This window comes from Loxodonta africana, chromosome 15, assembly GCF_030014295.1.
Source record: "Loxodonta africana isolate mLoxAfr1 chromosome 15, mLoxAfr1.hap2, whole genome shotgun sequence".
In the NCBI taxonomy this organism is placed as follows: Eukaryota; Metazoa; Chordata; class Mammalia; order Proboscidea; family Elephantidae; genus Loxodonta; species Loxodonta africana.
The window spans coordinates 13,361,491-13,374,144 of NC_087356.1; the positions used below are offsets into that span (position 1 = coordinate 13,361,491).

Genomic DNA, 12,654 nt, shown 5'->3' on the forward strand with positions numbered 1-12,654 from the left:
TCTTTTTGACTCTCATTTTATAATGTGTAACAATTTAACATTACCTTTTCAATATTTACTAGCATCATTACTATGAATATCTAAAGGTAATCTTAAAATTCTCTAAGTGGGTTGCCCATGAATTAACTAGGAATCTAAACAAGGGATTGCCAAGTAAACTCTCTATCAGTTGGAAAGGGATCATTTAAACCAGTTTAGTTGTATCCACCACACAAAAACATAAATCCATAAGGGGCACAGGAAGTTTGTCTAGAGGAAACAGAAGGTATAGAAAAATTTACATGTGACAACCACATTTTCATTACAGAATACATGATTAACAAGATAATATAGGATGGACCTTTCCTGTTGGAGGTCTTCAGTTAATCTGTTTAAACCATACCGAGTATTTTTCTCAAGGGCAAGCTGCCCCTCTTTGGTTACATATTAACAGTCATGGGTCACTTTCTCAGAAGCGGAAGTGTCACAAAACTGTTTTTTGAGAGAACTAACAGTGTGTAATAGCAATTTTAATACTATTCTATTTTGTAATATCTTAACTCGAATGAATTTCAGACACTTCTCTGGTTATGATATTTACAACTTTGCTAAGTTTACCAATAAGAACTTCTAATTTAAGAGTTGCAATAGCTAAACCCATTAGTCAATTTATGAAAAAAGAAAATGGTTTCTTATATCCAGAAAGTAGAACCTTAAAACATCAGCAAGTATTTCCACATGAAACCCATCGTATTCCTGTACTCAATCTTACGTAGTTAATTTCTATTCCGTGGGATTTCAGATCATCTGTAGTCTGTGAGCTCATTGGCTTCTACGTAACGGTTTTAGAAATCTTGATTCAGTCTAGTCACGGTTCTTTTCCTAAGTCTAATAGAGCCCATCTTTCTGCTGAGATAGTTTGTTCAAACGTTTTCACCAAATCAGCAAAGTAAAAACGTATCTGCAGATGAGAAATCTTTACCTGGCTGTGATTAATTTATAAACATAATACTCTTAATTATACAAATTCAGAGCCAAATAAGGTCAGTTTAAAAAAACTTTAGGCAAAAATATTTTAAAATTTAATTATTAACCTTATTTTTAAAGAGTTTCAGATATAATACACTATATAACAATTTTGAGACATATAGTCGGGACATGCCAAGATTATCAAGTCTCTAAATACCTGAATAGTAATAAAAAGACTTCATACATAAACGATGTGAATGTCCCAGGCAGACCATTGGCTTTGATGCTAGATTCAAAAACATAAAGTTTTGGCCAATTTAGCAATAAAGAAATAATAATAACATTATGGCATAATATTATGCATTTGCTGTCTAATATTAGGCAAAAACATAACAGGAAACACTAACATAAATTTTGACCCAAAGAGGATCAGGATTTTTTCTTAATTTTGAGCACATATTCCATGTAATTTAAAACTTATTAAATAAACCTTTCCTTTATAGGATTTTTTTTTCCTCTCAAGCCATGCAGCTTGGTTTTTGACTCAGGAATTTTATTTTAATGAGAAGCTGAACCTTTGTCTTTGAAGCAGACTATACAAAGAGTATATTAACCCTTAAACTCAGGAATTAAAGAACATTTTTGTTATTTTAACAGTGAGCAACCAAATTCTTTGTTTTATATATTACTTAAAGTTAAAGCTCCTAATAATCTCATAAATTAAACCATTAAACTTTAGACAGATAAAATTTTGACAATATTAAATAAATTTCTTTTTAATAAATGTCTTAAAAGCTGTCTTTGTTCTACATCTTTTATAGTTGTTGTTGCTAGCTGACGTCCAGTCGGTTCTAACTCATAGCCACCTTATGTACCACAGAAGGAAACACTGCCCCGTGCTGTGCCATGCTCACAATCATTGTTATGCTTGAGCCCATTGTTGCCGCCACTGGGTCAATCCATCTCTTCGAGGGTTTTCCTCTTGTCCACTGACCCTGTACTTTACCAAGCATGATGTACGTCTTCAAGGACTGATCCCTCCTGACAGCTCCAAAGTATGTAAAACACAGTCTCATCATTCTTGCTTCTAAGGAGCATTCTGTTTGTACTTCTTCCAAGACAGATTTGTTCGTTCTTTTGGCAGTCCGTGGTATATTCAATATTCTCCAGCACCACAATTCAAAGACATCAATTCTTCTTTGGTCTTCCTTATTCATTGTCCAGATTTTGCATGCATATGATGCAACTGAAAATACCATGACTTGGGTCAGGTGCACCTTAGTTTTCAAGGTGACATCTTTGCTTTTCAACACTTTAAAGAAGTCCTTTGCAGCAGATTTGCCCAATGCAATGCGTCTTTTGATTTCTTGACTGCTGCTTCCATGGCTGTTGATTGTGGATCCAAGTAAAATGAAATCCTTGACAACTTCAATGTTTTCTCTGTTTATCATGATGTTGCTCATTGGTCTAGCTGTGAGGATTTTTGCTTTCTTTATGTTAAGGGGTAATCCATACTGAAGGCAGTGGTCTTTGATCTTCATTAGTAAGTGCTTCAAGTCCTCTTCACTTTCAGCAAGCAAGGTTGTGTCATCTGCATAACGCAGGTTGTTAATGAGTCTAATTGGAAAGTATTTTAAAGTAGCTACTGATAATTTTAACATTATGATTTTTTATTAAGAAACCATATCGTAAAGCAGGTATGGAGCTTCCACTTCTCCCTGTCATTCTGGCAAAACAGAGCACCGTTTCCCAGGTTTTCTCTAGTGCTCTAGCCTCTCTGAATCACTTTATCCTGTTTTTGACGCTTGTGATGAGTGTCAGCAACCACCCTAATGGGTTTTACTGGTTGATCTCTGCCTGAATTTTGTGGCTTATAGTGACCCAGAGCTCTTTGGAAATAGAATTGTCTCTTCAATGTTTCAAGCACCTGAATCTGGACACTAAACTGCAGTTCGCCAAAAGAGTTAGTAAACATCACTCTTAACCAAACGATCAAGAAAAAAATCTAAGAAAGATTCTCCTTAATTGAGCAACCAGATTTCAAAACAAATATGCCAAGCAAACTTAAGAAAATATTAGAAAAAAGAACAAAAAGAATAAGTGAAGGCTCATTTTCCAAGGGCACTCACCCCATCAATGTTGAAGGGACATGAAGTGCAGAATGTGTGGGTCCAGAAGATAGGACCTCTTCTTTTTTTTTTTTTTTTGCCATCTTCTGCTCCACAATCCAGGTCTCCTCAAGGTTAAAGGGACTGCACTCTGGGATCCCTTGAACGTTCCCCATTCTCTGGATACATACTTACACACTCACACAACTTAATCTGGTGCACCAACGTAACAGGTACCTGAGCCTTTCATGCCCTCAGTAGTCAATTCCTCCCACTTCTTGGGACTCTTCTAAGGTCTTTCCTAGGAATTACCATGTTATTTACCGAATAATCTCAGATTACTAATCCCTCAATGGTCAATTTCTCCCACTTCTTGGATTCTTCTAAGGCCTTACCTAGGTATTTACCAAACAACCCAGCATCTTTCATATCTCCCACAGAGTCATCTTTTGGTTTCCACAGAGTCAGCTTTAAGAGCTGCCTTAAGGTCTCCAGGAGAAATCTCCTGATGGCACCACACATCGGGGCCAGTCTGTTGTCTGATCCACCTCAGGAACCAAACAGATGACTCCTGACTGGCTCATCAGAAATGTTACCAGGTGGAAATCCCAGGTTCTTGCTTGGCATGACTTGTATTGGCCAATAAATGAGAAACGGAGGAGGGAGAACAGGAAAGTCACCTTTATTTCATTGTACAAGGAAAAGGAGTCAGTCTGCCAAGGCAAGCTCCCCAAGGGTGAGCAGAGAAGTTACTTTTAAGGGGTTTACGATTAGGGAGTTCATAGGAGTTTTATCAGCAACATTCTTGATCATACTATGCAGCACAATGGGGTTTACATATAACCTCCAAGCAAAAGTAAAAACCAAATGCAAAGCTGGGGAGAAGGAAGCCCAGCAAAGGAAACAGGACTTTTAATGTAATATGGTGGAAGAGGAAGCCAAGCAAAGAAAACAGGATTTTTAATGCAACACTGTGGGGCCTCTGTCTGTTTGGGGGAAAAAGGAAAGAAAACCCAGAATTTTTGAGAACTTACTATGTACCATACAAGGTGTTTTCATTAAAATTGTTGCACTTAATCTTACAACACCAACTGGAAACAGGTACTGTCACCTACATTTCATAGATGTGGAAAGTGAATCTCAAAATAGATTAAAACCAAAGAAAACTAAACCTGTTGCAGTCAAGTCAGCTCAGACTCCGAACAACCCTATGGGACAGAGCAGAACTGCCCCACAGGGTTTCCAAGGAGTGGCTGGTGGACTTGAACTGCTGACCTTTTGGTTAGCAGCCAAGCTCTTAAGTACTGCGCCCCCAGATCTTCCAAAATAGGTTAAGGAGCCCGGAAAAGAAAGGAAATCACCAAAGGGGTGGGAATTTAATTGGAGTTGAATGCATCTAATCCTAGAGCCCACTTTACATTTTCCCACCATCCCATCCTGTTTAGATTGCACACTGGGCCTGAGGAGTCCTGGGGAGCATGAGAGCCAGGTTCTCTCTACATAAATAAGGTCCTCTGTATGCACAAAACTCTGGTAAACCAAGAAGAAGGAACAGAGTGAATTCTGGTATATTTGGCCTCCAGGTTTTTTCCTCCAAACAGCCCTTGACTTTGCATAACTAAAGGGAAGCTAACATTTGCAGACTGGGTAAGGCCACAATTGAGCAATCATTTACAGTTCCTCCTCAGGGCAGGTTACAGGGTTTGTTTCTTTTCAGTCAGAGCTCTAATTTACCACACTGATGCTAAAAGCCTCCCAAAGTGTACCATGACCTGCTCGATGCCCTGGCATACCTCTAACGCAGTGGTAATTTGAGCCTCTGCAATTGCCATACCAAGGAAATGCTACTCTGCTTCCTTGGAATGCACCTTCTGTATTCACTGACACTTGGCCAGGTCTTTGGGCTCCTGATTTTCAGCTAGAACTTGAATATGGCTTAGAGAAATGTTATTTTCTTTAATCTTTAATATAAATAAAAAGAAAAGAACACTTGCCATTGAATAGACTGACTCATGACAACCCCATCTGTGTCAGAATAGAACTGTGCTCCGCAGAGTTTTCAATGGCTAATTTTTCAGAAGTAGAACACACCAGGCCTTTCTTCCCAAGTGTTTCTGGGTAAACTCGAACCTCCCAACTTTCAGTTAGCTGCGAGCATGTTAACTGTTTGCACCACTCAAGGACTCCATTATATAAATAATACTGATCAACTCCATTAATAATCCTAAGGAACCTAAAAAAAAAGATACCTGTAACTAATAGACACAGCCTAATAATGTTAGGCCTAGAAACGCAGGACCTCGAGGCAAAATTTCCAAAAGCTTCCATAATATCTCTCTTTTCCTCCAGAACCTTTTCCACAAGTTCTGCTACATTCTTCCCTGTCCACCCTGTCCTTCCCTCACAAGGAGCTCTAATTCTCTGCCTGAGGATATTTCTCCTTCCCTCAAGGGGCTTCCTTTTGTTACCGAAATTTCCTGAGTTAGAGCTGTCTGCCACAAATAGCCAATTCTTGAGACAGGGGTGAGGTGGGTAGCAAGAGCTTTATTAGATATACCGGTATATGGGGACAGAGGGGAATGATCTCCTCCTAAAGTCGTCTGTCTCACCAGACTACCGATGGGTTCGGGTTTTTAAGGGAAAAGGGGCCATAAGTTTTAGGGACTCGTGGAATATGCGTTCTCTTTCTTCTGTTTGGTTTTGGTGGTCGTATCGCAAACATGTTGATCTTGTCCTGCCATTATCCCATCAGCTCACGCAGTAGCTGGCACCATTCTTCGTCTTATTTGACAGGCTTAGATCAATATCACTTGTTTTCCTCAGTCTTAGAGGAAACATTGGTTAACACTTAACCATTTGGGGAGCTAACATCAGGATCTTACTTGAAGGCAGGGATGGGCTGGGGGAGGGGAAGAAGAGAAAGAAGAAGAGAAAAAAGGGCTCAGGTATGGTTCAAGATACGGCTGAGCAGCCTGTTTCACTTTCCTCCAAGCCACTGCCTGAGACAAATACAGGGCCTGCAAAGGTGACTAAGACAAATCCCCATGCTGCAGTCAGGGTCCTAGACACATTAACAAATGATCGCAGGACAGTGGAGTAAAATTTACACACAAAATACTAAAGGAGCACAGGGGAAGAAATTATTTTTTCTGTCCATGGAAGTCAGGGAAGGCTTCACAAGGAGGTCCTTCGTGCCCACGCCCTTAATGGATGTAAAAGCTTCCAGCTGGTTGCTAAAGAGTCTATGTGCCCAGCTCTGCAAGAACAGGGATCGTGTGTTAATGTGGCTCAGCAACAAGGGCATAGGAATTCTGTGAGAATTGGAAGATCCCTCACTGCTCATTACCCTGTTGCCTCTACTATCCCGCCGCACCTACTTCCCTTAATATTTCTTCCCCTTTAAAAGAAACAAAAACCCAAATCTGTTCCCTGTCCAGTAGGTTACGACTCACAGCAACCCCATAGGACAGAGTAGAACTGCTCCATAGGGTTTCCAAGAAGCAGTTGGTGGATTTAAACCACCGAACTTTTGGTTAAAAGCCTGAGCTCTTAACCACTGCACCACCAGGGCTCAACAGAACAATTTGTTGTTGTTGTTAGGTGCCTTTGAATTGGTTCTGATTCATAGCAACCCTATATACAACAGAACGAAACACTGCCCAGTCCTGCACCATCCTCACAATCGTTTTTATGCTTGAGCCCATTGTTGCAGCCACTGTGTCAACTCATCTCCTTGAGTGTCTTCCTCTACTTTACCAAGCATGATGTCGTTCTCCAGGGACTGATCTTCCTGGTAACATGTCCAAAGTACTTGAGACAAGTCTCACCATCCTTGCTTCTAAAGAGCATTCTTGCTGTTATTTCTTCCAAGAGAGATTTGTTTGTTCTTTTGGCCAGACCATAGTAAATTCACTATTCTTCACCAACACCACAATTCAAAGGCGTGAATTCTACTTCCACCCTCCTTATTCATTCCTTATAATTGTCCAGCTCTCGCATGCATCGGAGGCAATTGAAAACACAATGGCTTGGGTTAGGCTCACCTTAGTCTTCAAGGTGACATCTTTGCTTTTTAACACGATAAAATAGAGGTCTTTTGCAGCAGATTTGCCCAATGCAATGCATCTTTTGATTTCTTGACTACTACTTCTACGGTTGTTTATTGTGGATCCAAGTAAAATGAAATCCTTGACAACTTCAATCTTTTTTCGGTTTATCAAGATGTTGCTTGTTGGTTCAGTTGTGAGGATTTTTGGTTTATGTTGAGGTGTAATCCATACTGAAGTCTTTGATCTTCATCAGTAAGTGCTTCAAGTCCTCTTCACTTTCAGCAAGCAAAGCTGTGTCATCTGCATAACACAGGTTGATAATGAGTCTTTCTCCACTCCTGATGCCCCGTTCTTCTTCATATAGTCCAGCTTCTTGGATTATTTGCTCAGCATACAGATTGAATAAGTACGGTAAAAGGATACAATCCTGATGCACACCTTTCCTGACTTTAAATCACGCAGTATCCCCTTGTTCTGTTCGAACGACTGCTGCTTGATCCATGTATAAGTTCCTCTGAGCACAATTATGTGTTCTGGGATTCCCATTCTTCAAAATGTTATCCATAATTTGTTATGAGCCACACAGTTGAATGCTTTTGCATAGTCAATAGAAACATCTTTCAGGTATTCTCTGCTTTCAGTCAGGACCCATCTGACATCAGCAATGATATTCCTGGTTCCATGTTGTCTTCTGAATCTGGCTTGAATTTCTGGCAGCTCCCTGCCAATATACTCCCGCCGCTGCTTTTGAATGATCTTCAGCAAAATTTTACTTGCGTGTGATATTAATGACATTGCTCGATAATTTCCACATTTGGTTGGATCACCTTTCTTGGGAACAGCCATAAATATGGATCTATTCTAGTTGGTTGGTCAGGCAGCAGTCTTTCAAATTTTTTGGCATAGACAAGGGAGCCCTTTCAGTGCTGCATACGTTTGTTAAACATCTTAATTGGTATTCCATCAATTCCTGGAGCCTTGTTTTTCACCGATGCCTTCAGCGCAGCTTGGACTTCTTCCTTCAGTACCATCGGTTCCTGATCATATGGTACCTCCTGAAATGGTTGAACATCAGTCAATTCTTTTCGGTATAGTGACTCTGCGTATTCCTTCCATCTTCTTTTGATGCTTCCTGAGTCATTTAATATTTTCCCTGTAGAATCCTTCAGTATTGCAACTCGAGGCTTGAATTTTTTTCTTCAGTTCTTTCAGCTTGAGAAATGCTGACTGTGTTCTTCCCTATCATTTTCTATCTCCAGCTCTTTGCACATGTCATTATAATACTGTATTTTGTCTTCTCAAGCCACCCTTTCAATTCTTCTGTTCAGTTCTTTTACTTCATCATTTCTTACTTTAACCTTAGCTACTCAACGTTCAAGAGCAATTTTCAGAGTCTCTTCTGACAACCATTTTGGTCTTTTCTTTCTTTCCTGTCTTTTTAATGTCTTTTTGCTTTCTTCATGTATGATGTCGTTGATGTCATTCCACAGCTTGTCTGGTCTTTGGTCATTAGTGTTCAACATGCCAAATCTATTCTTGAGATGATCTCTAAATTCAGGTTTTTTTTTTTTTTTTAATATACTCAAGGGTGTACTTTGGCTCTTGTGGGCTTGTTCTAATTGTCCTCAGTTTCAACTTGAACTTGCATAGGAGCAGTTGATGGCCTGTTCTGAACTCGGCCCGTGGCATTGTTCTGACTGATAATATTGAGCTTTTCCAAAGTCTTTTTCCACAGATGTAGTCGATTTGACTCCTGTGTGTTCCATCCAGTGAGGTCCACATGTATAGCTGCCGTTTATGTTGGTGAAAAAAAGGTATTTCCAATGAAGAAGTCGCTGGTCTTGCAAAATTCTATCTTTTCATCTCTGGCATCGTATCTATCACTGAGATCTTATTTTCCAACTATGATCCTTCTCCAGCATAGTTTCTATCACCAAGACCTTACTTTCCAAAAACCAATCCCTCTTCTTTGTTTCCAACTTTTGCATTCCAATCACCAGTAATTATCAATGCATCCTGATTGCATGTTTGATCATTTTCAGTCTGCAGAAGTTGGTAAAAATCTCCAATTTCTTCATCTTTGGCCTTAGTGTTTGGTGCGTAAATTTGAATAATAGTCGTATTAACTAGTCTTCCTTGTACATATGGATATTATCCTATCATTGACAGCATTGTACCTCAGGCTAGATCATGAAATGTTCTTTTTGACAATGAATGCAATGCCATTCCTCTTCAAGCTGTCATTCCCAGCACAGTAGACCATATGACTGTCTGATTCAAAATGGCCAATACCATCTCATTTTTCAGGATTTCCAATTTTCCTATATTCATACTTCATATGCTCCAAATCCAATTATTAATGGATGTTTTCAGCTGTTTACTCTCATTTTGAGTCATGCCACATCAGCAAATGAAGGTCCTGAAAGCCTGACTCCATCCACGTCATTAAGGTCAACTCTACTCTGAGGAGGCAGCTCTTCCCCAGTCAAATTTTGAGTACGACAAAGTGACAGACATGTGGGGAACAGACAATATAGTGGAAGGCATATTAGACTAGACATCTAAATTATTTAACTTTGCTGTCCTCAGACACATGGAGTCCTGGTGGTACAGTGGTAAAGAGCTTGGCTGTTAACCAAAAGGTCGGCAGTTCAAATCCACCAGCCACTCCTTGGAAACCCTATGGTGCAGTTCTACTCTGTCCTGTAGGGTTGCTATGAGTCGGAATTGACTCAAAGGCAATGAGGTTTTTTCTTTCTTTCTTTTTTTTACAGGTCCTTAGATGTAGCAAATTCTGACAGCTCCTCTTTCTCTAACCATCCCTTGAATGTTGCTGTCTATAAAGACTCCATTCTTAACTTCAAGTACTTTACAATATTGTCTTCCTAGGGTTACCATAGCAAAGTCCCACAAACTGAGAATCGTAAAACAACAGAAATTTATTTTTTCACAGTCAAAATATAGAAAGTGAGGAATGATCTGTAGCTGCTGTAAAAAGAGAAGGAAGAACACAATGATTGCCAGACAGTTAAGTCAGCATAAACATTAAGAGCACAATCATGATGGAGGGTCTCTGGGTTGGAGGGTCATGGGCTAGGCATTAGCTTTGTTTTTGTTTTGTTTTAAGCAGATATTGTAAGTCCTACACAGGCTCACAAGTCCACTTGTTTTGATGAGGTTGTTCTTGTTGCAGAGGTTCTTCTGGGGGCGGTACAGGTTTGAGGCAAGTGTGATGCACTTTGATGTTTTCAAGTTTAGCTGTTGAGTTGGTAGTTAAAAGAACAGTGTGCAGTCCAGTTCACTAGGGTTCAAGGGGCTCTGCTTTCCACTTTTTCAGCAGAACTTGGTCACCAGACTGGAACGGGTGAAGCAGGCATCAACAGGATATTTCAGATGGCTGAGAGCATACCTGTACATAGAAGATAGGACACCAGACAAAGACAACAAATATTTTCAGAGAGTGAGCCCCCAGGTGACAGAAACCTGAGTATTGGTCAAGGGCAAGTTATTTTTAAGAAATTACTTTCTATACGTAATTTCGAAAAGGCTCAATTTGAGCCCACTCTGGGGGCAACCCGTACCCACAAGAGGGCTAAAGGCAAACCTTGGGGCTAGGCTATCTTTGTTTCTTGACAGATTTTGGCAATTTAGTTTTCCAGTATGTGATTCATCTTTCCAACTTTTCCACTTGACTGTGGTCTCCAGGCTGAATGTAAGTTCCAGCTGATTCCTAAAAGTCTAGAGACTTCTTGTGTAGTTTGTGAGGTGAAGTGAGATCCATTGTCACTTTCAATCATTGCAGGTAGGCTGAATCTGGGAATGATTTTATTAAGTTTTGTAACTTCTAATGCTTATCTGTTTTATAACGGAAAGCTTCTACCCAACCAGAAAAAGTGTCAACGAACACTTTTATAATTATAAATTTATAATTGCCAGGGGTCTTGGTATGTCGGTGAAGTTGACTTTCCAGTCTTCTCTTTAACTCTGTCCTTGATATTGGATTCCCGTGGTAGGGGCCCATTTGTTTTGGGTTGTTTTGGGCACATATTTGGCAGGAATGCTGGATGGCTCAATGAAGGTTTTCTCCAATAATGTATTCAGAGACCAGGCTGTAAAAGGTTTCATGCCCATAAAGGGTTGAACGATGTGCTTCACAGAGAAGGGGATCCATCAAATGTCCTGGAATCATAATCATGGGTATGATTCCATCCATGAAAATCTACTGTTGCTCCTCATTAAGCAGCTTGTTTGAGATCTCTTAATGTAACTTGGAGTTGTTTCTGGAAGTTGTAGAGAAGGGATTAAAGTTAGCTGTCTACTAACCTTTGAATTCACAGTTTACTCGGCAGCCCTCTGGTGGCTTTGTTGGCTTTAGCATTGCCTGAGACAGTATCAGAAGTTCCCTTTTGATGTCCTGGGCAAGGCATGACCAAAACTTCTGGGGGTATTTTCACAGCTTCAAGTAGGGCTAAAATTTCTATGGCATACTTAATGTCTTTCCAAGTTGATGTTAAAAGGCCTCATTCTTTTCAAATGGCATGAGGACGCAGGACTAAGAAGGCAGACCTGGAATCCATATAAACATTGGTTGCTTTACGGGCAGCTATTTGGAGGGCTCTAGTGAGAGCAATTAACTCTGCTTTCTGTGCTGAGGTTTCAGGCAGAGGAGGATAAGCTTCAATGACAATGATATCCTTCTTATATTTGGAATCTCTCCTCCCTCTTCTGCCACATCTCTCTGACCGGCTCTTCTAATCTTCTCTCCCACTTTTCATACCTTTTTGACTACATTGGGCCCACTTGGATAATTCAGGACAATCTCTCATCTTAAGTTTCATATCCTTAATTCCATCTGCAAAGATCCTTTGCCATGTAATAAAGCATATTCACTGGTTCTAGGGATTTGGGCATGGACACCTCTGGAGGACCGTTATTCTGCCTACTTAAATACACATTTGAAAAAGACAGAAATACATCAAAATAATACAATTCCTGTGTGATGGGCTTTTTCTTTATACACTTGGCCTTATTCCAAATTTTCTGCAATACTGTATATGCATTATACTCATAATTATACTCATAAAACCTCCTAAAGTTGTAAAGAAAGAGCATGGGATTGGCAGACAGACATATGTTGGTTGGAATCAAGGCTCTGCCACTGATTAGCTGGGCAATCTTGGGCAAATTATTCATCAAGTAAGCCTCAGTTTCCTCACATTTATAAGCATAATAATTATTCCTTCTTAATAAAATTCTGATATGAATTAAAGAGAAAAGTTTGTAAAGGATCTAACATAGAAGACTTGTAAGAAACATTAGTTCTCTTCCCACCTCCTTCCTAAAGTTGATCACACCATGTTGCTCCTGATAGTTGCCATCAAACCTTACTTCCAAGGCACCTCTGGGTGGGTCTGAACGACCAACCTTTCAGTTAGTAGTCCAGTTCTTAACCATTTACACCACCCAGGAACTCCTGATCATACCATGATCTCAGGAATATGGTTCAAATCCTACCACCACCCATTTGTTAGTGAAGGCTTACGTGTTGT

The 12,654-nt window shown here is 39.9% G+C and overlaps 1 protein-coding gene across 1 annotated transcript in view; it reads right to left on the reverse strand.

The window, feature by feature from the left end:
- LOC111751558 (uncharacterized) overlaps positions 1-12,654 on the reverse strand; it is a 360,216-nt gene that overhangs the window by 208,183 nt on the left and 139,379 nt on the right. The gene's annotated exons all lie outside the window — the stretch shown is intronic.